Here is a 26,797-nt window from a genome sequence, read left to right on the forward strand (position 1 = left end):
GTTTAACAACTTTCATTCCTTAGACATTTCTCTTTTTTTTTTTTTTTTAAAGAAATAAAGGAAACCTGCAGAGTGTATGAATAATTCATTTGCTTTTGCATTTACATACTTTCCCATTTGGTTGGATTTCCTGGTTTTGACTTTTCAGCATTTTCAGCTTTGGTTGTTCTTGAATTAATGCTGAAATGAATATGGGTGCAGATATGCTAAGAAAAAAAAAAAAAAAGGAGAGGATCCTTACTCATGCACAAGGCTTTCAATACTGAAGTGCAGTCGAAGATATTTCTCCCATAGGAAGATAAAACATGCAGAGGTGAAACTTAATAGTTTGATACTGAAATGGCCAACAGCCACACAAAACTACTCATATTTTACTTATTTTTTTCATCCATTTTTCACCATTTTAAGACAATTTAGGGTATACAATACTGTGTGCAACCTTCTTTCCATGGTGATAGGAAGGACTTCAGCAAATATATATTTTTTAGGAAACAGGAAAAAGTGGTCTCCCAGTTCTACCTCTCTCCCTTCTAATTTGGATTAGGAGGTGGAATTAAAAAACTAAAATCTGGTTGGTATGAGCAGTGGGACAGCTGGTCAGCCATGATCAGAGTAAAATCTATATTATAGAATACTCATTTTATAGAAAGAGATAATAAGGGTTAGTTGCTCAGTCATGCCCAACTCTGTGACCCCATGGACTGCAGCCCACCAGGCTCCTCTGTCCATGGCATTTTCCAGGCAAGAATGCTGGAGTGGGTTGCCGTTTAGAAAGATCAGACATTAATAATCATAGATATTCAAGACATTCGACTCCCAAATATCTCCCAAGTAAATTTCTTCAGCCTTCCTGTTTTTGCCTTGACAGAGGATTCCCTGATGAAAAGAAACATAAACTTTATCCCAGAACATCAGACACTTTTAAACCAGTGCAAACTCTCCCTTTCAAGGACAATGATTGTGTGGACAATGGTAGCAAACTTGCATGGAAAAAATATTCTCTCCTATAATCCAATCCACCACATACTTCTTTTAATTATTTTCCCCACACCGTGTGGTATGTGGGGTCTTAGTACCCCAACCAGGGATCAAATCCACACCCCCTGTACTGGAAGCATGGAATCTTAACCGCTGGACCATCCAGGAAGTCCCCCCACCATGTATTTCTGATTTAACTTCTTTGTCTACATTTTCTGATATGAGTCAAGCAAAGGCTATTCGAATTGGAAGTTCTGAGCTTTCACCTACCTGGACCCTGGAGAGATAACTGATGTTTTGCTTTCACATTCAAGAAAAAAACCTTCCCGATTCCTTTGAGCAAATCAACAATAGATGGGAAATATAGGACACGTTTTTTGTGACATTTACATGCTGAGTGGCTCTGAATATTGCTATAATGACTTAACTGAGTCAAATAATGAACAGCTTCCACTCAAGGAGCACACGAATTTTGTTCTCCAAATAAAAATAAGTTTGGCTTTAACAATTTTTGATTATTGTGTGGTAGGTTTTCTATAATGCAGATTATCACAAAATTTTAATACTGAACTACTTTTCTTCTTGACACTTGAGGAGCCTGACTTCTTGGAAACAGAAATTCATTTTAAAATTAGGCTAAGTAAAACTACATGAAAAAGAGGGAAAAATGAAAAGTTATCATTATATCACCGTTGAAAGCCAACTATAAATGAATTTGGGATCTCTCTGCATTCCTATTCCCTTCTGTTAGGGCAGATAATCAAATATTGGCACCAATTTCGGGGGTAAGTTGGAAATACTATAAAAATATGTTTGCTTTTTTTAGAATTTCCTGGGTGATTAAGTACCACAGAATCAGAAATGGCCATGGCCTAAATCCTCTGGATGAAAATGTCTGACCATTACTAAGCTATCAAGAGACTACCCAATTGTGCCTGAGAAAGAAGCCAGCATGGCAAAGAGGAAAGATTAGCATGGAAATCCATGTTTGGGGTTCTGATGTCATTATAAACTGCCCATTCCTGTCTATCATACTTTTTATTAATACCACATAAGTGAGTGATTTAGAAATTGGATCAATAACCAGTAATTCCATTTGATGCCCAATACCTCATTATTTTTAAGTGCTATCAGTGTGTCTGTGTGTGAAGTGTGTATATGTGTGGGAGTGTATGTGTCATGCTTTAATACAAGGTTAAAAAGTAATTTGGTCTAATGGAGTATTTCTCCTTGTAGTATGGGGACTTACTGGTTTCCTTGTTGCATTCACATTTCAAATATCAAAATAACCAGATTTTTATCTCTGACATTAAATTATAAGTAATGTGACATTAAATTTTTTTAAAAATGTCTTTCTACTTCTAAAATACCTGCCCTAAAGGAATTCACCATTGTGCTGGATCAGTGACTGCTCTATATGTACTATCACTTCCTTTAAAAAGGGAATTTTGATGGTATTTTATTAGTCCTGCTCCATCTTTTTATATTAGGAGGTATTTAGAGAACAGATAATGTACTTTGGTTGACAAGTTACCAGATCAGAAATGCAATGTATGGACCTCATAGAGAGAGCCTGGACTCTGAACAGGAAGTAGAAATTAGATTTGATTTTGGGTTATCCTCCTTTGTGGATCATATATTCTATATGTGGGGAGAAAAGGTATATGTGCATATTTGGGGGCCAAAAGGATGAATAGTGGCAAAGACTAATAACTGTCAAGCGAAGATTCATGCTTAAAAAAAATTGCTCAGTAGAGGCTGCCCATTTAGGAAATATATTTCCCAGCCTCTTTTGCACAAACTGGGGCATATAACTAATTCTTGCTGGTGGAATATGAGCAGAAATGAAGTATGCCCATTACAGGTTCAGGTGACTAATTCTTGCTGGTGGAATATGAGCAGAAATGAAGTATGCCCATTATAGGTTCAGGTGACCACACGAGTTTTTCTTGTGCCATTTCTTCTCCCATTAGTTACCTGGGTGGGGGAGGCTCTGCAAAACACCCAAGACCTTATGAGATGTCAAGTCCAAAAGGCCAAAGATGCCTGAGTTCATGAATAACAACCACAAAGAAAGCTGCCCTCAGTTAGAAACATCTGTTTCAGACTCAAAGTCCTACGAGTTTGACCATATTTAATTTGCAGGCTTTGGTTGGTTATAGTAGCTAATATTACCTTAATGCATCATACCACCTGATTTACAAAAGTCATTCTGAATATGTTTTGAAATTTCTTCTTACACTAAGTAAAACTCTAGGGGTGTGTGTGTGTGTGTGTGTGTGCGCGCGCGCGCATTCACGCTCAGTTGCTCAATTGTGTCCAACTCTTGGCTCCTCTGTCCATGGGATTTCCCAAGAAAGAATACTGGAGTAGGTTGCCATTTCCTCTTCCAGGGGATCTTCTCAACCCGGAAATCAAATCTGTGTCTCCTGCATTAGCAGGTGGATTCGTTTTGTCCAATCAACAATATTGATTAAGTACTAAATATAGGCCAAATTATTAATACATCAATTTTTCTTTAGGAAGATAGATTTAAACTATCAGATCATATTACAAGCCTAAAAATTATCTATTTTGAAGAGTCAATAAAGAGTAAATTTCATCCTAAAATGTATTTTTTTCTATATTTCAAGTTCAATCCTTACCTTTACTTCCCTCTTCCCATCTATCTACCACTGGAATGACATTGTCATTCCTTCTTGTACCAGAAACTAATTTTGCCATTTGATGAAACTGGGAGGGGATGACATCTTTTCTTTGATGCTTACCATTGCTAATCTGCACAAATCCTGATAAATCCTTTCAATGTCAATGGGATGAGGTTGATCCTCCATGTGGCTTTCCATTATTAGCAAATTAAAATGCCTTTTGGGATCTGATTTTCTTCCATAAGTCATTTAAATACTGTATGGAGAACAGGTTTAACCTCAATACTAATCTCTTTGTATCTGTGTTGAAAATCACCAATGTGTACTCTCAATCTCCTGAAATTCTCTGCAGTCTTGATATCCAAAAGTATAAATATGAATATATGTTTCTTGATAAGAGTCATACTCAAATCCAATTAAATAAATTCTCATAACTTCATAAGGGTAATATCTTTCACTCTCAAATAAAAATTCAAGTCAACTTAGGAAACAGAAAATAAGAAAATGTTTTTAAACTATGCTTTCAGTTTGGATAATTACTGACAGACTTGCTATGCCTCTAAGTCTCCTGTGTTGGCTGTAAAAATAATTTCTGAAGTTTCTAAGACACCCATTTGAAATTAACTGAACTGTTACTAATTCCCTTGATCTTAAGAAGTCTGAAATTAAGACTAAGTCCCCTCATATTTTATTACAATAATACTATTACTAAGGGTTTGCATTTTCAAATCTTTGTTCAAAACATGTTTCCCACAGAATTGCAAAATACCTAACAAATCTATTTTGTCACATTCCTGCCAGATGGAGAGGAACAGTTATCTTCAGAATAAGTCTCTCAGTCAGAGAATTGAATAAAAGACTCATAGCCAAGTAAATCTCTTCCATTTCCTTCTTGCCTCTGCCAGCACCTTGCTGCCTCCTTCAACATTGCTCCAGGTGATTTGTGCCTCAGAGGTTCTGGTCCAGTAGAATTGCAAAATGGGTTTTGCCAGGAGCACTTTCCCCCTTTCATTTGAAAGGAAATTGCAACCACACATTTCTGACTCATTTACGCTTACATCATCAATATTTTTGCTTCTGGGAGCTAGCCGACGTCCAGCTAGACTAGGTTACCTTTTAATGAGCTTTTAAAATACATTTTCCCTAAAAAACAGGAAATCACAGAGTGCTTATCATCTCATTTATTATGCAAAGTAAGCAAGTTAAAATGTATAGTCATAATTTTAAATCATATTCAAGGTCTATTTTTTCCCCATAAAATCTATTCCCTCAAATTTATAAAGCATATGCTGTTATGGTTTTCCTCTTGATTTTCATCTGTGCCCTTCCTTTGGGCATTTATGACAAATATGGAATGCCCTCTTTATGGTTCAGGTCAGATACTTCAGTTGTCTAAATATCAGATACAGCATATTATAATCAAATGTGGGGCCCAGATACTCAATGCTCAGAAGTTAATAAAGAGATCAGGCTGGTGGAAAGGAAAGTTTGCTTTATTCTGCTTTATTCTGAATGCTAGCCACAGGCAGGGAGGGTAGACGCCTGTCCAAAGGCTGAACTGCCCCCACTGGCAATAAATGGGCAAGAGCTTTTAGAGACGGGGAAGGGGCTTCCACTGGACAGAGCAGTCAGCTCTGACAGTCATCTTGAAATTGGTCATCAGTGGTCAGACCAACATCATCATGATTGTTTTAAGTATAGTTCCAATTTCCTTGAGGCCAGTTCTTGGAACTGTGGCAGCTTATGTCATGGCTATAGTCTGGTCCTCATGGAGTTAAATTCTCCACCTGGTGGGGCTTTCAGTATCTGTGAGACAGCTCACAGCATATGGCTCAGAATATCATCTACAGCCATTGAGAAGCAACTAAAGACCCTTTGGGCTTCCCTTGTGGCTCAGCTGGTAAAGAAACCACCTGCAATGCGGGACACTTGGGTTCAATCCCTAGGTTGGACAAATCCCCTAAAGAAAGGAATGGCTACCCACTCCTGGAGAATTCTATGGACTGTATAGTTCATGGCGTCGCAAAGAGTCGGACACAACTGAGCGACTTTCACTCACTTCACAAAGGTCTTTAACTATGCTTAATGACTAAACTCTTTGTTTTCCTTTGTTTCTGCATTTTCTCACTTCTCTGTTTAAGCTTATTCTTTGGCTAAAGTTTTTCCACAGACGAAAGGCAGACTGAAGACATAGTGGGACAAGGACCAGAGGATCCTGCTCAGTTTCAATGCCATGGTACCTTCAAATCTTGAATTCATATTTGAGTAAAGCTATCCAGGACATTCACATGTTTTTTAGGTCGAGTCACTGGGCTTCATTCAACTTCTCCTTTTTTCATTCTTTACCTTAGCCAAAGTTCCACACCTGGCCTCTAGCAAGATGGTTGCTCTTTCAGCATCACTGTATCTGAGTCACTGTATCTTTGATGAGGCAGGTAAGGAATGACAGAAAGGAGATGAGAAGAAATTAAATGTCCCAGAGTTCCAGCAGGCATGTATAGGTGGTAAATTTCAGTTCAACAAACAGTTCCATTCCCTGGTTATCAAAGGGGAATGGAACTCTTTGCTTTAATCCATCTCAATAGATATCTAATCAACCCAATTGAAACTTCTTTTTTTTTATTTTCTCAAGAAGAAACAGTTTTCCATATCTATTTGAATGAGTCTGAACTGAGAACTAGAAAGCCTGGATTCTAGTTCAATTCCTACTATCAATTATCATTGAGACTTACTAGTAAAGATAATATCTAATGAGCATTCACTATACTCCAGGCACTGTATAAGTGCTCACACAATTTTACAAAAGAAGATGCTATTACTAAATGCATTTTACAGATTAAAAAGCTGAGACTCAAGAGAGGTTAGATAAGTGATGAAGTTGTGATATTGAACCCCAAGTATTCTCACTCTTAGAGGGCTTGATCCAACCACTATGCTCTAATTACCTACAACCTCATTTATGGTACAATATTAACATAATAACAGATAAAATGAGAATGTTAACCAGGTTACATTCATTCTTTTAATCAGCAAGTACTTTTCATTCTTTTAATCAGCAAGTACTTCTTATACACCTACCATGTCCAGGTATCATTTTGGAAAATGGGAATAAAATAGCAAACCTTAGAGACAAAGTTTCTGTGGTTAGGGAGCTTACATTTCAGAGGATCATTGTTGATTTTTTCCAATTTTAATATCAGCTATTTAATGATTCTACATAAATTCCACTTGTCCCTCCTTGTATATCTCAAGTCCTCACTCCATCATGAAAATTATCCTGACTATGCTCACTCTTCTTGATTTGTTTTGAACAATTATCATCGATTTTCCATTATATTTCCATTTAACAGTTTGCATTTCAATCAGATCACCACAATAGAATCTTAAAGTTATCAGAGAATGAATACTTTGGGCAAATAAAAATGTAGTTATTGAAACTGCAGGTTTCAAATAACTACTATTTTGGATTCATTTGGTGATAAGATTTTCTAGGCTATTTAACCTTGTTCTTTGAACTCTTTTCCCTGGATCCCCCTGTTTCATTTTCATTTCAGTTGAATGTGGTTAGTCATGTCCCTTGATTCATTTCCAAAAGTCTATATACTTCACACACCCTTTAATTCATTCATCCAGCAAATCCTTTTCAAGTTTCTTGTAAGGGCCAGATAACATGCAGGGTGATGCAATGATAATTAAAAAAAAGAGAGAAAAAGAAAATCTGAGCTTCCCTGGAGGCTCAGTGGTAAAGAACCTGCTTGCCAATGCAAGAGACAAGGGATCGATTCCTGATGCGGGAAGATCTCACATGCTACGGAGCAACTAAGCCTGTGCACTGTGACTATTGAGTCTGTGCTCTAGAGCCCAGGAACCACAACTGAGCCCATGTGCTGCAACTACTAAAGACCGCTCACCCTAGAGCCCGTGCTCTGCAACAAGAAAAGCCACTGTAATGAGAAGTCCATGTTCTACAACTAGAGAAAGGCCCATGCAACAATGAAGACACAATACAGCTAAAAAGAAATAATTAAAAACAAAACCTGCAAACATTGAGGAAATCACAGCTTAGTGGCAGACAGATATGTCAATAAAAAAAATTGCAGTATAATGCAGTATGGACCATATAAGACACACTTTAGTAAAGTTCTAAATTAGAACTTAATAATAGCTGGAAGAGGAAGGATGGTTCCACTCAAGAGGTGCTCTTTATCTTCTGAAAAATGAATAGAAATTGTCTTTGTAGAGAAATGAGGCCATGAGAATTCTAGGTAGTGAGAAATAAACGTGAAGGAGACTGATGGAGCAAGGAAACTGTTTGGCAGGGATGTAACATTTGTGGGTGGCTGGAGATGTGACTGAAATTATATGTTAGGGGATAGTTAAAAGGCTTTGTGAGATAAATTGAAGGCAGAAAGCAGTAGGAAGCTAAGAGAGGTTATTAAAGAGAGAGAAGTGCCACTGAAAAGGGCACCAGAATTTTCTAGTTTGGAGCCTTGTGTAAACCATAATGTTGCTAATCATCCAAATGGGTTCCTGCCACAAACCACAGCATCACATCCTGCTTTTGTACCTTGACTCCAAACACCCTGGCAAGGAGGTCCACACAACAAGAGTGCTGGAGGATCAGAGCCAGGAGCTGGGAACAGTGGGACTCATCCCAGACTAGAGTTAGGAGAGGAAACACTTGGCAAAATCCCTACATCTTCTAACCAGATTATTTACCCGCATGCATGCATGCTCAGTTGCAAAGTCATGTCTGACTCTTTGCGACCCCTTGTCCTGTAGCTCGCCAGGCTCCTCTGTCCATGTGATTTCCCAGGCAAGAACACTGGAGTGGGTTGCCATTTCCTCCTCCAGGGGATCTTCCTGACCCAGGGATCAAACCCAGGCGTCTTGCACTGGCAGGTGGTTTCTTTAACTCTGAGCCACCAGGGAAGACCCAAGATAAGGAATGAAGAACCTCAAAATATTCCCTGTTGATGTGTCCCAATTCCAGTTTAGCTTACAGGTACACGTGACAGAGACAGCCAAATATTTGGGATAGCAAATATTTTATCTTTATAATCATGTTCTGTGATTTCTGGGCAAGTGCTTGGTCTAATCTCTCATCTACAAAATTAGTTTCTGTGTAGGGATTAGATCCATCTTCTGCTTTTCAGATGTATGCTAGATTTCAGAGAAAGTAGCTTCCTCTGGCCCACCTTTTTTATTCCTTCTTTGAAGACTCACATTTAAAGATATTTATATGCTAAAGTTTACCCGAGGAGGAATTTGGAATTATAAATAGCTGGCAGGGGGAAAAAATACTTCTCTTTGGGTTTATTTTACTTTGTATGATGGGTGTGCATTGAATTTGGTCTTTCTGTGAAACAGAGTGCCAAGATGAGATGCTTCTGTTTGACAGTGAATGAAGGCAAGGCAGACGAAGTCGATTTTTATCTGATGATGTTCCATTTAGTACGGTCCAGGTTACTAAAGTAATTGACTTGAGTTGAGTTTGGGGGATAAAATCTCAGGCCACAAAATATTATTTGAGGACTAGCATGGTGGTCCAGTAGCTGAGACTCTGTGTAGCACCAGTGCAGGGTGCCTGGGTTCAATCCTTGGTCAGGGAACTAGATCCTACATGCTGCAACTAAGACCCAATACAGCCAAGGGAAAAAAAAAATTGCTCTTCCATTTGAAACTGTGTCATTATTTTGACACTGTTCCCCATGTATTTTACTCAGATGTTACATTAACCAAAATTCTATTTTTGTTTTTCAAGTTAAAAAAAAAAAAGTCATTTAGGCCAAACAGTGGATTTATTTTATCCTATAATTACAAAGTTAAAAACCACTGGGCGTGGATGGATATAGAAGCTCAAATGATGTCAGGATGTTTATTTCTCTTTCTCTCTTGGCTCTGCTTCTCTCTATATGTTAGATTTATTCTCAGACTAGTTCTTTCCATATGGTGGAAAAGATGGCTGTTAAAAACAACAAGGCTATATATCCATATTGCCTGCCAATCTAAAGGAATAGAACTTCTGCCTTCCAATGTCTTTATCTTCTCAAGTAAGTACTATGATAGGACCTTGTTTAGGATAACCCCCTACCCCTATCCATCTCTTTATTCATGGAACAATGTATGGTACCCTTCTAGGTACCAAATAGGTATGATGGTTGGTCCGGCTTAGGCTGCCTACCTGTGGTTGGGGATGGTGGGAGTAAGAAGCAGGGCTTAGATAGTCCTGCAGTGAGGAAGGGGTTGTTTCCTCTAGGAATAAAGCCTGGCAGACTCTAATATCATCTGCGTAGAATCTAATTCCAAATAGTTTCTCTTCTAACTATCTCTCATAGCATAAACAACCACCAGCACACAAAAACATTTGCTGCTTTTCCTTCCCAAACAGAAGTCAAAGACACAGTTATTGTATTCCGTTTTATTTCACATCCAGAATCTCTGAGTGTGGAACATTGCACTTACGAAGTGTAGCTGCAGTTCCTTGGCATCTAGCTATCTGTGGGTGGATAAATGAAAACCTGACTTACTCCTATAGCTTATAATGCATAATCATAGGGAGAAAATAATGACAGTTAAACTATTGTATAGGAAAATGGCAGCAGGTCATAGTGTCTATTGCCTCTTACTAGCTTGGGAATACAAGGATTCTCTCCCTGGGAAGCGAAGTGGACTTCCTGGTAGTTTATCAGTTAGGAAGATTTCAGCAGTAAGTGAAAGCAAGCCCTAATTGAGATTGGTTTACACAACCAGCTGCTGCTGCTGCTAAGTCGCTTTAGTCGTGTCCGACTCTGTACAACTCCATAGATGGCAGCCCACCAGGCTCCCCTGTCCCTGGGATTTTCCAGGCAAGAATACTGGAGGGGATTCAATAAAATGAGAACTCTCTAGGCAGTCATAGTATCTCAGGAATCCTGATGCCTCTGGGTTGACTTTGCCTTCCTTAGTGTAAGGATTTTATCCTCAGGTTTGCAGAAAGGTGGTTCCTGTAACACCAGGTATTGTATTTAGGTTTGCGTATGTTGAGACTTCCCAGGTGGCTCAGATGGTAAAGAATCTGCCTGCAATGAGGGAGACCTAGGTTTGATCCCTGGGTTGGGAAGATCCCTTGGAGGAGGGCATGGTAACTCACTCCAGTATTCTTGCCTGGAGAATCCCCATGGCCAGAGGAGCCTGGCAGGCTACAGTCCATGGGGTTGCAAAGAGTGGGCATGATTGAGCAACTAAAACAGCACACATGTTGAGACTTTATCTGTCTGGAAGTACAGAGGACCTGTACTTCATAACTCATTTTTAATAAAAGAAGACATTTTTCCAGAATCCCCTCAACACAATTCCCACCCCCATCCCTCAAAAAAAAAAAAAAAAAGAAAGAAAATTAAAATCAGTTTCAAGAATTCATCACATGCCTATATCTAAATAAATCACATATTGTGCTATTAGTTGCTATGGTTGGTTCAGACAGCTGGAGCTGGAAGGATGTTTGACATCCTCTGAATTATGCACTAGAGAAAGCAGGACTACTTGAACAAAACCAAGATTCTGTTAGGAAGAAGACGGCAGAGTGGAATGGATGTCTGCACCCCTTAATCTAGAATGTCAGCTAGCTAGCCAAATCTGGCTGACCCCCAGCCCTACACTTTAAGAGGCTCCTCAGGGTTTATTGCTCTTCGTAACGCTAACTGGGGACAAGGTGGTGATTCATGGGTTTTCAGATTGCAGTCACAAATCTTTGTTTACCAGCCTTGGGAAGAAACTTAACAACACACCTGCTTGAAATCTGCAAGGGTAAATATTTCACTAGATTTCTGCTGGTGAGGTATCTACCCTGACACTTTCTATCTTTTGCCTTTGGTCACTGCCTAAACCATTCATGAATGGTTTCCATTTTGGAATCACCTATGTGTTTAAGACTGAGATCATTTGTCTTCAAACACTAGATTGGATTACAGTGGACGACATTATGCAAGGGAATATTATGTATCTGGGGCTTCCCAGGCGGTGCAGTGGTAAAGAATTCGCCTGACAATGCAGAAGAGGCAAGTGACGTGGGTTCGATCCCTGGGTCAGGAAGAGCCCCTGGAGAAGGAAATGGCAACCCACTCTAGTATTCTTGCCTGGAAAATTCTATGGGCAGAGGAAGTTGGTGGGCTACAGTCCATAGGGTCTCAGAGAATTAGACACAACTGAGCAACATACATATACACACATACATTATGTATCTGAAGATACACTTAAACATAAGGCATCTTGGGGAGGGTTCTGCATAATCTGGCATATCCTGTATTTCTTTGTCTTTGGGTTCTAAATCTTATCTCCTGGTTTGTTTTCCATCTTCCCATCTTTGCTTAAGTCAACTCTACTACACTTCAGAGAATTTGGTGTCTGTCAATTATCATCTGCCCTTTAGTATTAAAATGCCATTGGCTATAAAAAGAAAGGGCCACTCTGATACATACCATTCCTTTATGAAAAGGCTAATTGAGACCAATAATTATCTAATTTTTTATATCATACTGAAGGCCACAGCAGACTCAATATTTTTCACCAACTACCTCAGTGACCTAGCTCAAGTACTACTTAGTGTAAGGTAGAGAAAATAGTGAGAAGTTTAACCAATTGCTTCACTCCTACATGACAAAGATTCTGTTTTCCACTGACCTTCACCTCAGCCTACCTGATCTAGTTTCCATTTTAGACTATATCACTTGAACTACCTTTCACAGAAGTGCCAATTTCTATATAAATGAGAATACTTTTGGTTGCCATTTTTAAAAGCTTTGTTAAAACTGGTTCCCCAAAATCAACATTTATTGTCCTACTTGATCGAAATATCTAAGGATTGTTCAGGTTTTGGGCACAGTTGGGTCCATGGATACAAAGGCTTGCACCGCATGCTGACTCTAGCTATTGGCTCTGCTCCTCTTTCTATGTTGGAGTCATTCTCAGGCAGGTTGTCTCCCTGTGTCAGGAAGGATGGTTTCTGGCAGCCCCAAGTCTACATTTTTATGACTTGCTATCCAACAGGAAGAGAGACCATCTGTCTTCTCTATCCATATGTCAAATCTATCCAAAGCTCTCTTCTAGTGGAATTGCTGAGGTCACATGCTTCTACCTGCGCAACTCACGTTATTCAAGAGAAGGACAACATATGATAAGTCCCCCACCTGTGGACAGGGTGGTGAGACACCTTGACAGACCCATCAATATCATATGAAGGTTGAAAGTAGGTTTGCAGGTACAAGCACTGGAATGACAAAAGGAGTGTTCTCAACGCAGGTAAGAAAGAAGGGAATTTTGACCAAGACCAGATTTCACTACTGCTTTGTCCCTTATCCATGGTAGCATTTAAGCAGCCAACATCATCCTGCTCTCCAATACTCAACAGCAAATTTATGTTATGTGGGAAGATGCATTTGCCCAGTAAGTGAAAACAATCATATGGATGTATCTTAAAGAGCTTTTCAGATGAATGTTGCTTTCCAAGTGTGAAATGTTGTTATGAGAAATCTCTGAAACTTGAAGTTAATTTATGCAAAGGGTAGGTGGGGGTTAAAGCAGCAACATACAGCTATTTCCCAAGCTGTCTTTTTCACAGCTTACATCAAAAGACCCTCCCTAACTACCCCCCAAAAGAAAAAAAAAAAAAACTCCATCATAGAATAAAGCTCACTACTATTTTCTTTCCTAGCCATATTGCTTTACATCTTTCTGATTTTTCCAGTGAACAGATCATGTGAAAGTATTAATGATTACACAATGCAAAGGGTTAGGAAGGTAAGCGGAGCTCATAATTACCTCATTTACATTCTTTTATTCACTGAAACAGAATTCTTAATGACCTTTATGTGAAATGTAGGGTAATCAGCACAAATGAAACTCTCCGGTGCAGGGTAGTGAAGTGAGCCAAGTCACTGGCTCTCAGAAGAAAATGCCTGATGAACAGTATAACCAAAGAGCCCAGAATGAAGCTCTGGGGGGTCATACTTTAAGAGCCCAAACAAAGATGTTCCATTATACTTTAAGGGATCGGCATAACCAGGTTGAAATCTAAGCAGCAGGGCTTAATGACTAAAAGAACCAGCTCATTCTTAACCACCTCTCTAATTTTCTGAAGGAAAAATAACTAGCTCTCTTTTTTTCAAAGCCTCGTGGGATAAAGAAAACTAGCTTGTGAATGGAAAGACTTGTTTTGTAGTCCTGGCCTGTGCACAAGCTAGTGGTGAATGTTAAATAAACCACTTCACCTCTCCTCACCGCAAATCACCCACTTGGCAAACAAAAGGTATGCATTTCAGAATCACCCATGAGAACTTCCTTAAAACAGCTTCAGTTGGCATTTTCTAGACCTAGTAGTTCAGTATTCCCTGGGAAACAGTCTAAACTGTGTTTTGAACAGAATCCCTAGGGGATCCTTAAATGACCAGTATGCAAAATGAAAACCTTCAAAGAAAAATCAATTCATGTGAACCAAGAAGCTGTGTTTATTGGTGAACCATTCTTGACATTCAGGGAAAAAGCCTCAAAATATGGGAAGGATAAAAAAAAGTGTCCAGTTAGTAAGTGTACCTACGACAGCTTGTATATTAAAAGACAAAATGAAATCTCTCAAATATATACAGTCACACTGAATTACAACGATATTATGGGCCAGCCAGTGTGGAGGACAAGACAATTCCCTACTATTAAGGAACCCTAACACTGGAGGAATCCCCTACCAGAAGCTGTTGTCTGGGTGGTTTAAGATGGGTAATCATCTATACCATCACTTGAGCCCAATTTCTGTACCTCTCTTTCGGTGCTTAGATTCATCAACTTTGCATTCCAGATTTTAACATCACTGAGGGCTTGGATCTCAACCTACCCTTCTGTCAATGTTTCTGCCAATGTCTTCTGCCAATATTTAGAGATTAAATAAATGAAGTTACATGATTTCTATACCCTTTTCACCTCTAATAAATTATTTCCATCCTGGAAGATGTGTGTAGTGCTGATAGAGGTCCCAGTTCTTCTGGAGATATTCTAAAAGTTTCTTTTTTTTTTTTTTTTCCATTTGTTTTTATTAGTTGGAGGCTAATTACTTTACAATATTGTAGTGGTTTTTGCCATACATTGACATGAATCAGCCATGGATTTACATGTGTTCCCCATCCCGATCCCCCCTCCCCCCTCCCTCTCCATCCCATCCCTCTGGGTCTTCCCAGTGCACCAGCCCTGAGCTATAAGTTTCATGAATATAATTTTCTTTTCTTAATTTGTGGTACACAGGATCTTTAGTTGCAGCATGCAAGATCTTGTTCCCTTCCCAGGGACTGAACCCAGGCTCCCTGCACTGGGGATGGGGAATCTTAACCAGCAAAGTCCTGTGATGCTGATTTTTAAATGTTGGGAAGTAACGTAAGATCATTTTAAGACACACAAACTGGTGCGGTCCCAAACATGAGCCAAATTTTATTACATCTCTGCAGTAATGATATGCATTAAGAAAACCTATCTTGACTTTTTAATAAATCATCTTTCACAATTAATTTTGTCTGCATAACTTTAAGAGCTCTGAGAAGGAGGTTGACTGTGGCTAATGTCTCAATACCCCTAACCTCTGCAATTTTAATATCTGAACTGCTTATGGGCTAAATTATGAACATGTATTTTCATTATGGCAAGTGGTACCATCTATGTGCAGAGGAAAACGCACCAGTAAGGCACAGTAACCAAAGCAATTAATAGCTCAGGCTTTCTCTTCCTAGGTTGGTGTCCTCATTCCAGTTTGAATAGCAAGGTTAAGATCACATTCACTGCATGTCGAATTAGTGTGTTCTCCCCGCTAGGACGCTGTTGCAGAATTTCTACTTTATGATAGACTTTATAAAGCTTGTGTAAGTCCTGCTGTATTTCTGTCTTTCCCCTCTGACCATGATTTCCCTCCTATTTAGCACACCCCATTATATCTGCAGGGGTACGTCATTTAACTATGCAGTATACATAGCCTGGTACTCCCTAACTTCCTGTATCTATCAGGACTACAATCCAATTGCTTTGGTGCCCTGAAGGAGACAGATATGAAACTGAGATGCTGGACTTGAAAGAAGTCAGGCAGTGGTCAGGGGATCTGCGCAGGGATTGCTTGAAGCATTGGCCCAGCAATCAAGCTGCATCCATTCAGTTTTGTCAGATCCTAAGTGGGACCCAGAGAACTTGGCTAGTTCCTGCCATTGGTTATAGGAAGAAATTCTCTTTCCTTCTTTAATGATTGCTAGACTTCTTCCCTTTCTATTGTTTTATTATGAAAGTATGATGACACATTTACAAGAGACTTGGAAAATACAAAGCAAAATTACATACAGTTCTACTACATATTGCAACTATTTTTTAAGTAGATAAATCAAGATTTTTAGTTGGAGTTTCAATATCAAACTCTCAAAATCAATAGAATGGACAGAAAAACAGAAGGACCTGAAAAACACTATGAAACAATTCAACATAATTAAGATTTATACAATTTTCAATGGCTAGGTCAAAGATCTCTGTTGGTAAATGTAACACTGCACCTGAAAATATGTGGATTATTTTCAAATATCTTTTGATATTGATTTCTAACATAATTCCACAGTGATAAGAGAACAAACTGTACAATTTCAAGACCTTTAGACTATGAAATTTTTGCACCCTGCCTTATGTCCCTGGATATGTTTCAAGGCCTCCTGGTTTATAGTCTATGGGAACTTGAATAGAGTTTGTATCCTGCTATTGTGTGCAAGACTTTTTTTGAAGGCAAACACATGCACTCACTCCCCTTCTGCAAAGTAAGTTTATTCTCCAAGTGGAGCAAACATGAATAGTGCCTTTCTTTGTAGCTGGAAGCTCAGCAACAGCTTAAGGTGTTACATTTAGATGCAAAAGACCCCCCCCCCATTACAATTCTGGGGTTTGTGACCCTATGGACTGTGGGTAATGATATAGGCACATAGATTGTGTCTACTGTTCAGTCCAAGTACCTCCAGTATCATGTAGCACAGACTCTCTATGGCCTTGCCTAATTGGCTAACTCTCTTACAAATATCGCGAAAACATGAGAGGTCACTGTTCACATTTGCTTAGGTAAAACCTACTTCTGTGGCATCCATACCACTTTGCCCTGCAGTTTTAGGCACCATAGTTTTCCTGGGATCTTACGTAGCCTCAGCTCTTTCCTCTGGTGTCCTGTCCACAACTACTCCACTCCACTGTGGCGATTTCCACTAGTGTGGCTGCTGAAGCTATCACTGCATCTCCTCCCATTGCCCCTAAATTCCCTTAGTCTCTGTATCTCGTGTGCGTAAGTCACTTCAGTTGTGTCCAATTCTTTTGTGACCCTATGGACTGTAGCCTGCCAGGCTCCTCTTTCATGGGATTTCCCAAGCAAGAATACTGGAGTGGGTTGCCATGCCCTTCTCCAGGGAATCTTCCCAACTCAGGGATCAAACCTGCACCTCTTATGTCTCCTGCGTTGGCAGGTAGGTTCTTTATCACTAGCACCACCTGGGAAGCCCCTCTGTACCTTACCCATCCCCATTCCTAACACATAATAGCTGCCTGGAGATTCTAGTCCATTAACATTTCAAGGTGGATGTGTGTCCAAGTGGGGCAAATGTTCTTTCCCATTTGTAGTACACTTTAAGGAAAAAAAGGTATCAAACCTTGTTTTGGCCTCGTTGGATTATAGAATTCAGCGAAACAGATCTTTAAGATGCTAAACTCTTTCCTCTTAAGACTTAGGCATGTACTTAGTGTAATGAGTTGCTGGTAGATTTAAATAGCAGCAGGCCTTTGGTTATAAGACCCTGCTCTCCAACCTATAGGTTTGGGATTCCTGTGTCAAGTTCCTTGTGCATAGCTCTGTATTTCCTTGGGCTTATTTTTTCAAAGGATTCTCTCTCAGAGTCTGTACAGATATTCCACTTGTTTTATACATTCCATTTCTGGCTAAACATATTGAGGTGTATTCTGAACTCACCCTGTAGGACAGCAGAAAGTCTCAGGAATTGGAGGCATTAGGCATCTTCAAAAATGGGAATGAAGTATAGGGTTGAGCAAAGAAGGACAGTTTTTAAGCCGTTAGTGGAAAGCAGGAGATTTCTAGATGCACTTCATTTCCTAAGCTACCAGTAACTGCTCTCCTCTTGGCAGTGGACAAGAGATTTATCCTCAGGAGAAATGGACAAGGAGGTTCACTGACAGTAGGCACAGCAGAAGAAGTAGGCTCCTTAATAGAAATAAAAGGATTAAGTGAGTATCTATATAACAGGTCAGGAGAATCTCCTTCCAGCCTGCCACTCTTTGTCCCTTCCTTGTTAGCCCTGGATAAATGATAGCCAGGAACAATATATACTCCCACCTTCAGAAGTACTTGTAGGCTTGTTCCAATTAACTTTTTAAGGGATTACTCTTCAATAAACACAGCCTGTAGTTAACACATATTTCAGGAAACCTCTAACAGGAAAAACAAACCAAAATAACAGAGGAAAAAACTTTGAAGGCATAGAGACACTACGTCTAGCCAAAGGAAAAAGAATCACAGAAAACATTATTATCATCAGTGCATGAGATAATTTATGGCAACTATGAAGGAAGGAGATGATGCTATGAAGAAAGAAACACAGAAAAGTTTTTGGAAAATGGTCGCAAGAATAAAGGGATGATAACTGTGAGGCTCTATCAGAAGACAGCAAATAAAGGAACAAAAGAAAATAAATGAGAAAGGACATGGAAATCAGGAAGCAATGAAGCAATGTATACAGCTTAAAGGAGTTTCAGATAAAGAACAAGCAAAACAGTAGGGAGGAAACTTACAAAATAATATTCAAAAATTAAGAATTGAAGAGCATGAGTTGTGGTTTGAAACGAAGCACTGAATCATTTAATTCAGCACTTTGGGTTTTAATATGTTCACTCCAAGTCACATCATCCAAAAATTTCAAGGAAAAGGGGAAAAATGAAAATACTCAAGCTTTTCAGAGAGACTGGGTATAAAGGTCATTGCCTACAAAAAGTGACTTTTCAATAGCAACAATGAAAGTGAAAGAACAATGGAGAAATGCCTTCGAAATCCAAGTGGAAGTTCTATTCCAACAAGACTGTTAGTGAAAGGAAAATAAAGATATTTTTCAGCATGAAAAAAACCTTGAAAATATCCCAAACATACCTTACTTAAAAATTCTATGACAGTGTGTGCAATTAAAACTGCGGAGTTAATCAGGTAGGACAAAAGATTAGATCAAGAAATGACCTGCTTTACTGTACCTGAAATGAACACATCATTGTCAATCAACTATATTTCTATAAAAAAAAGAAAATAAAAATGTATAAAGTAGGTAACTAATGAGAATAGGCAATATAGCACAGGAAACTCTATTTAATGCACTGGGGTGATCTGAATGGAAAAGAAGTCCAAAAGGGAGAGGGTATATGTATATATGTGGCTGATTCACTTTGCTGTACAGTAGAGGCTAACACAACATTGTAAAGAAACTATACTCAACAAAAATTAATTTAAAAAGAACAAAAATACAACCAAAGAAGAAATTTACAAATTGAATTCAAACAAATCTATAAATTGTACCACATTAATATAATTTAATGTGAATAAAATGTTTCACTATGATAAAAAGAAAAAAAAATTTAAATAGACTCAGACTGACATTCAATCCAAGCCAGTATTCTGAGTTTGACACAAATACCAAGAAACAATTAGTTGAAGAGTATGGTATTTTCTATGAAAATGCCCAGAGTTCTTTACCTTCAACTTTTCTATGGAATTAGTACAATATGAATGCATCATTTCTCTATTGCTTTGTGTGTGTTACTGTATTTATAATGAGACTATATGAAATGCTTATAGATATATGACCAATTACATTGAGGAAAAAAAGAAATGACCTGCTTAAGGTGACAGGGACAGGACTTTCTAAACGGACAGCTGTGCAGCAACCATTCCAAGAGGAAATTAAACAAGAGGGAACTTTCTTGTCATTTGCAGAGCAAGATTATTACAAAACTGAAAAATTTAAGAAGGCCAACTAAAGAATTATTATTAGGACTCTTAAGGAAATACAGGAAGTGATTAGCTACAGTTTTATTCTGTAAGACATAAAACAGCTGTCTTGAGTTCAAACAAAAATTATTTAGGAAATAAATCCAAGGTGAAATATCATGAAGAAAGCCAGAGAAGTTAAACTACTTAGCAAAATAACTGTAAATTTGCATGGTTAAAACTAAACTCTATTGAAGATAACAAACCAACATACTTCAGTCAACAGGACTAGCTGTTAATATGTGTGTGTGTGTGTATATATATGTATATATATACACACAATATATATATGCAACTCAATGCATGCTCAGTGACTCAGTCATGTCTGATTCTTTGCAACCCCATGAACTATAGTGCGCCAGGCTCCTCTGTCCAGGGGATTTTCCAAATACATATCCTCTTATTGCATAGGAAGAATCAGTATTCAGAAGATTTTAATTCTAGGTTTCATGATTTTAATGGCAAAATGCTGATTGGTTACATATTCGTTATATATTTGTGAAAGTGATTAAAATTAAATAGAAACAAGAGCAAGTGAGAATAAGCAAGCAATTTCTTAAAAGTAATAATAATCAGAAGGAGCTTACAAATTACTAGATATTAAAATTATTATTAAACTGTAATAAACAAACATTTGTTAGTGAGACATAAATAGACCAATGGAAAAGAGCAGACCCACACAAACACAGAAATATAGGGCGCTTAGAGAACTGGGCTTCTCTGGTGACCCAGCTGGTAAAGAATCTGCCTGCAATGCAGAAGGCCCGGGTTTGATCCCTGTGTTGGGAAGATCCCCTGGAGAAGTGAACAACTATCCACTCCAGTATTCTTGCCCGGAGAGCTCTATAGACAGTGGGGCCACGTGGGCTACAATCCATGGGGTCACAAAGAGTCGGTTACCATTGAGCGACTTTGAGAGAGGAGAGCCATATTTCAAAGCAATGGAGAAAGTCGGAATATTGTTTTAGTAGAAGGAAGTCAGAGTTTTCACATTTTTCACTACTAGTTTCCCCAGTTATTAACATTTTGTATGTGTATGGTCCATTTGTCACAATTAATGAACCAGTATCAGTACATTATTATTGAAGTCCACACTTTATTCTGATTTCCTTAGATTTTACCAAATGCTTCTTCAGTTCTAGGATACCACTTTCAATTAGTCACCAGGTCTCTAGACTTGTCTGGCCTGTGATATTTCTCATAATTTCATTGATCATAATGTTCTTGACAGTTTTGAAGAGTATTAGTCAGATATTTTCCAGAATATCCTTCAAGTTGGATTTTTCTGATGATTTTCTCATGATTCAATTGGGTTTACGGACCTTAGGGAGGGGGACCGCAGAGGTAAACTGCCATTCCCATCACAGCAAATTAATGTCCACTCTGTAAGCATGATTCATACCATTGATATGGAACTTGAAAACCTGGTTGGTGGAGTCTCAGCCGGGTTCTCCACTGTGAAGTTATTTTCCCCCATTTTCACTCTGTACTCTTTGCAACAGAGTTATTCTACGCCGCCCATGTTACCCAAGCATGTTCATTTTGCTCCACGAAACTAGCAAGGTGCCGAGGTTTGCAGCAAAGAGGGTTTATTTGTAAGGCAGGCTAGAGAGGAGACAGGAGAACTAGTCTCAGCTCTGCCTCCCCAGAGGCAGGGGGCTTGGGCTATTTACGGGATAATGGATAAACTAGCAGGATGGACGAGAGTGTGGGAAGCAGTGATTGGGAAAGGTGCTATAACCATTGTTCTGCATAGGCTTCAAGAAGCTATGAGCCTCTGCAGGTGCCCACTTGAAGGGTTCTTAGTCTTCTAGTATTAACCAGCTCAGCTTGAACTAGACCCAGCTTCTCCAAGTTCCTGGAAAATAATTCAGGTCAACATCCTCTTATTGAGGTTGCATTCTGCTTGGAGAAGCCTCTGGTAGCTCAGACGGTAAAAAAAAAATCTGCCTGCAATGCAGGAGACCCGGGTTTGAGCCTTGGAAGAAGATCCCCTGGAGAAGGCAACCCACTCTAGTATTCTTGGCTGGAGAATTCTATGGACAGAGGTGCTTGGTGGGCTACAGTCCTTTGGGTTGCAGAGAGTTGGACACAACTGAGCAACACTTTCCTCACTTTCTGCAAGTCTTAAAAGGAACTTGATTACTGATGGCAGGTGAAGTGAGTTTCACCCACAGTTTCTGTCCCCCACTATCTTCTGATAACTCCTCAGTCTTGGGGGAAGAGGGGTGATGGCTGCTCTGGCTACTTCCTGTTGATGACAGTGGGTAGCCCTAACTAGGGCTTGAGGAATGACACTGCTTAGCACTCATTTGAAAACATGCTCTTGTTTGCATTTAACATTTTGATCCCAGTAAACAAATACCATCTATGCACCAGCTGCCAAGAACATTCATAAGCCCAAGATTGATAACTAACCCACAGAGAAAGGATGTACCCTGAGTGGGTGCACCAAACACCAGACAGATGAGGGTGAGACCATTCCTATTTCTCCATCCTCAGAGACCAGGGCAGGTTGCGGGAGGGCCCAGGCTTGAAGAGGTGGCAAGGAAAGAGCACAGCGCCCTCTTAGGGGGTGAAGGAACAAGGTTTGATTGAATCAACAGGAAGTCATCCTCCTTTTCATTAGGATCAAGCAAAACAGGTTTCTTTGCCTTCTTTCCTGTTGGGCCATAACCTTAGATTTTCTCTGCACAGGTTTATTCTGATACAATAACATAAAAGACAGCAGATAAGGCATTGCATCCCATTTTTCTTCCCATTTACAAAATAAATCTAGTTGCAAAATTGAGTTCTAATTCAAAGATCCATTTTTAGGCCATTTGCTCAGGAGTCTAAATAATGTGGCCACACAGTGTTACCCAAAAAAATACCATCTTTTTCCTTTTTCCATGGATTCACAACTGAAAATCACTCAGTTTTGAAGAACGCAGCCTAGAGGACTACAAGGGGGAATTGAATTAACATTTCCCATTTTGAAGGGGTTTTGTCTCAGGTATTTGCAACAAAAAGGTCTCTCTAACATGTCCTTGCTATGGGTACCAAAAAGCTCAATCTCCAATAGTCCGTTCTTATCAACTGAGACAATCAGACATAGACAGACATAGATGAACAAGATAAAAACAAACAAGACCAAAATTCACAGCCTTGGGCTTCCCTTAGGAGCTGCAACCTTATATTATTTGCCAAAGTCCCACCAGGTGGGTTTCCAACCCATGATCTAGACAGAACTGACAGATAATCTAGGCACGAACACACTTTTTTTTTTTTTTTTTTTACCATTTACACTCTTTGTTTATTTATTTATTTATATTGGAGTATAGTTGATTTACAAAATTGTGTTAGTGTCAGGTTTGCTGCAAAGTGAATTAGTTGTACATATACATATATCTTCTATTTTTTAGATTGAGTCTTTCCCCATAAAGGCCATTATAGAGCACTGAATAGAGTTCCCTGTGCTCCACGGTAGGTCCTTGTCAGTTACCTCTCTGATATATCATGGTGTGTACATGTACATGTCAATTACAATCTCCCGATTTATCCCTCCCCTGCCTCCTTACCCCTGGTAGCCATTGTTTTATACATACATGACTCCATTTCTGTTACATAGATATGTTCATTTGTACCATTTTTCTTAGATTCCACATATAAGTGAGTTCGAATATTTGCCTTTCTCTGTCTGACGTCACTCAGTATGACAATCTCTAGGAATGCAAACATTTTCCCATATCCACAGGAGAATGCGTTTCTTTAACGAGGTCACTCATCCAGAAGGCATCTTCCAAAACCCAAACCACCTCTTTGCTGCCAGAGGAAACTAAGCACCCAAGGTTCATGGCACACGGCTGGGGAAATCCGGGTGATAATCCCTGGAACAAAAGCTGATTGGACTTGTCTGCAGTCTTTCAATACCAGCAACGGGCCTATGATGGCAAAAGATCAGTCTGGACTTACCTCATGGCTGGCTGCGCAAGTTTGCTACCAAAGCAGGCTCCTTCTCCCTGATGCACAGCAAACCAGAATGCTGAGATGACAAGGTCTGCCGCAGAGAGAGGGTTCATTCACAGGGCAGTCAAGGAGGAGACAGGAGATCTAGTCTCAGATCCACAGCCCCAAAGGCAAAAAGAGCTCAAGTTATTGATGGAATAACAAATAAAGCAGAGTGGCCCGAGGTATGGGAAGCGTGGGGAAAGGTGGCTTGGGAAAGGTGGCTTGGAAAAGGTGCATTAATCATTGTCCTGCACAGATGTAACTCAGCTACAAACCTTTGTGCATTTGAAGTATCTTATGATCCACTGTCAGCTCCCCTGGTAGCTCAGATGGTCAAGAATCTGCCTGCAGTGCGGGAGATGCCAGTTCAACCCTTGGGTCAGGAAGATCCCCTGCAGAAGGGAATGGCTATCCACTTCGGTATTCTTGCCTGTCATGTGCCACAGACAGAGGAGTCTGGCAGGCTACTGTCCACGGGGTCACAAGTAGTTGGACACGAATGAGTGACTCACACACACACACACATGTTACAACTGCACCACTCTTCTTGCGCCATCTTGTGGCAGAATTCTTAAGCTTTTGTGTCATCTTTGATTCTTCTAATGCACCAGGCTGGCTCCTGGAAACCTCTCTTTAATTTTCCAGAAGGTGGCTCTATAGCTCAAGTTTGTGGTTTCCCCCACCCCTGCCCATAGACCCTGCCCTGTTTTCTAAGCTCATTTCCTGTGTCCTGGAGGTCACACTGGCCTCCATCCTCAGGAGCAAGCAAGAGGAGCCAGCTAAGACGGGGGAAGGTGTTGGTTAAGCACTCAGGGGATTGGGGATGCTTGCAGACCTAGTATGGAGATCCCGGGTGTGGTGCTCCCAGAGGCTCATGGATAGAACCATGTCCCTTTGATACCCTTTGATATTCTTCTGCCTCTTTCCTGATCCCCTCACTTCTCCCAGTCAAGGAGATTCCCTCCTGCACTCTGTCTGCTGCTAGAGAAAAATACGTTTGTTTTTTTTTAATTTAGTTACACATCCAAAGGGTATCTGGTTACACATCCACCCTTTCCCACGTGGGAGGAGTCACCCAGTCTCAAAGCCCAGCCAGTGCAGTGTTGCCTTGCGGAGGTTGGGGGGGTGGTGCGTGGACAGTACTGGTAAATTTCTTCTTTCTCCTACATCCAAACTTTTGTTTGTTTTCTCATTTTGTTTGTTGTTGTTCCAAAGTTCCTTTGGAATCTCCTCTGGGGAAGGCTGAACTTCTGCAATTTCTCTCTTATTTGTGGGTGTCTGCGCAGGTCAGTACTACAGGTTTTTTCCCAACCACAATAAAGGTAGTGGGGTAGGTTTGCTGTTCCATTGATTCCATAGTCTACACTGAGGTCTGTCTGTCTATTACCAGTGGTGCACAGGGGTGAGCCTCTTCCTGGGGCCCTTCACATAATGGTGCTGTATTCCACAACTACTGCAAAGGTGATTTCGCTCCTGGATGCATGTCTAAGACTTAGGTGAAAGGAGAAAACCGAAAGGAGCAGCCTAGATCACCATAATGCTGTTGCTGCTTTTTCTTTCCCCATATATTTTTTAAAACTTTTACTTTGTATTTACATGCATGCCCAGTCATATCCAACTCTTTGTGAACCTATGGACTTTAGAACACGAGGTTCCTCTGTCCCTCGGATTTTCCAGGCAAGAATACTAGAATGGGTTGCCATTTTCTTCTCCAGGGGATCTTCCCGACCCAGGAATGGAACCCTCATTTCTTGGGTCTCTCTTGTTGGCAGGTTGGTTCTTTATCAGATGAGCCACTGGGGAAGCCTAATTTCATATCAGGGTATAGCCAATTGCCAGGAGAAATATCAATAACCTCAGATATGCAGATGACACATCTTTATGGAGAAAGCAAAGAGGAACTAAAGAGTCTCTTGATGAAGATCAAAGAGAAGAGTGAAAAAGCTGGCTTGAAACTCAGCATTCAAAAAGCTAAGATCATGGCATCTGGTCTCATCACTTCATGGCAAATAGATGGGGAAACAATGGAAACAGTGACAGATTTTATCTTCTCGGGCTCCTAAGTCACTGCAGATGGTGACTGCAGCTATGGAATTAAAAGACACTTGCTCCTTGGAAGAAAAGTTACGACAAACCTAGACAGTGTATTAAAAAGCAGACATTACTTCGCCAACAAAGGTCTGTCTAGTCAAAGTTTTGGTTTTTCCAGTAGTCATTATGGATGTGAGAGTTGGACCATAAGGTAGAGCGCCGAAGAATTGATGCTTTTGAAATGTGGTGTTGGAGAAGACTCTTGAGAGTCCCTTGGATGGCAAAGAGATCAAATTGGTCAATTATAAAGGAAATAAGTCTCAAAGGACTGATGCTGAAGCTGAAGCTCCAATACTTTGGTCACCTGATGCAAAGAGCCGACTCATTAGAAAAGACCCTGATGTTGGGAAAGATCGAAGGCAGGAGAAGGGGACAACAGAGAATGAGACGGTTGGATGGCATCACCAATTTGATGGACATGAGTTTGACTAAGCTCCAGGAAATGGTGAGGGACAGGGAAAACTGGCATGCTGTAGTCCATGGGGTTGCAGAGTCGGACAGGGCTGAGCGACTGAACAACAATAGCCAATAGACATGTACACACTGCTACATGTACACATTTAAAATGGATAACTAACATGGACCTACCATTGAGCACAAGGAATTCTGCTCAATGTTATGTGGCAGCCTGGATGGGAGGGGAGATTGTAAGAGAATGGATACACACATATATATATATATATATATATGGCTGAGATTCTTCACTATTCACCTCTTTTCTCATATGTTTATTCAGCTATTTATGGATTCATGGATAATTATTTTATGCTTGAGTTATAATCCAATAGTATATTATTTATTTTATTGCTCAACTTGCTCCAGCTTTGGGCTTTGGGAGCTCTTTTATTTGGCTTTTGTGTCTTTGTGACATTCCCCTATTACTGTGTTATTTTTGTTCATGTTGTTTGCTTATTTATTTTGAGCACTTCCTGCCTGGTATTGCAACATGCTCCGGGCTAATCTTGTATGTTTCCTTCCCAGTCTTAGAATCAGCCATTTATCTAAAAGCTCTGTCCCTTTT

This window comes from Cervus elaphus, chromosome 2, assembly GCF_910594005.1.
Source record: "Cervus elaphus chromosome 2, mCerEla1.1, whole genome shotgun sequence".
Taxonomy (NCBI): Eukaryota; Metazoa; Chordata; class Mammalia; order Artiodactyla; family Cervidae; genus Cervus; species Cervus elaphus.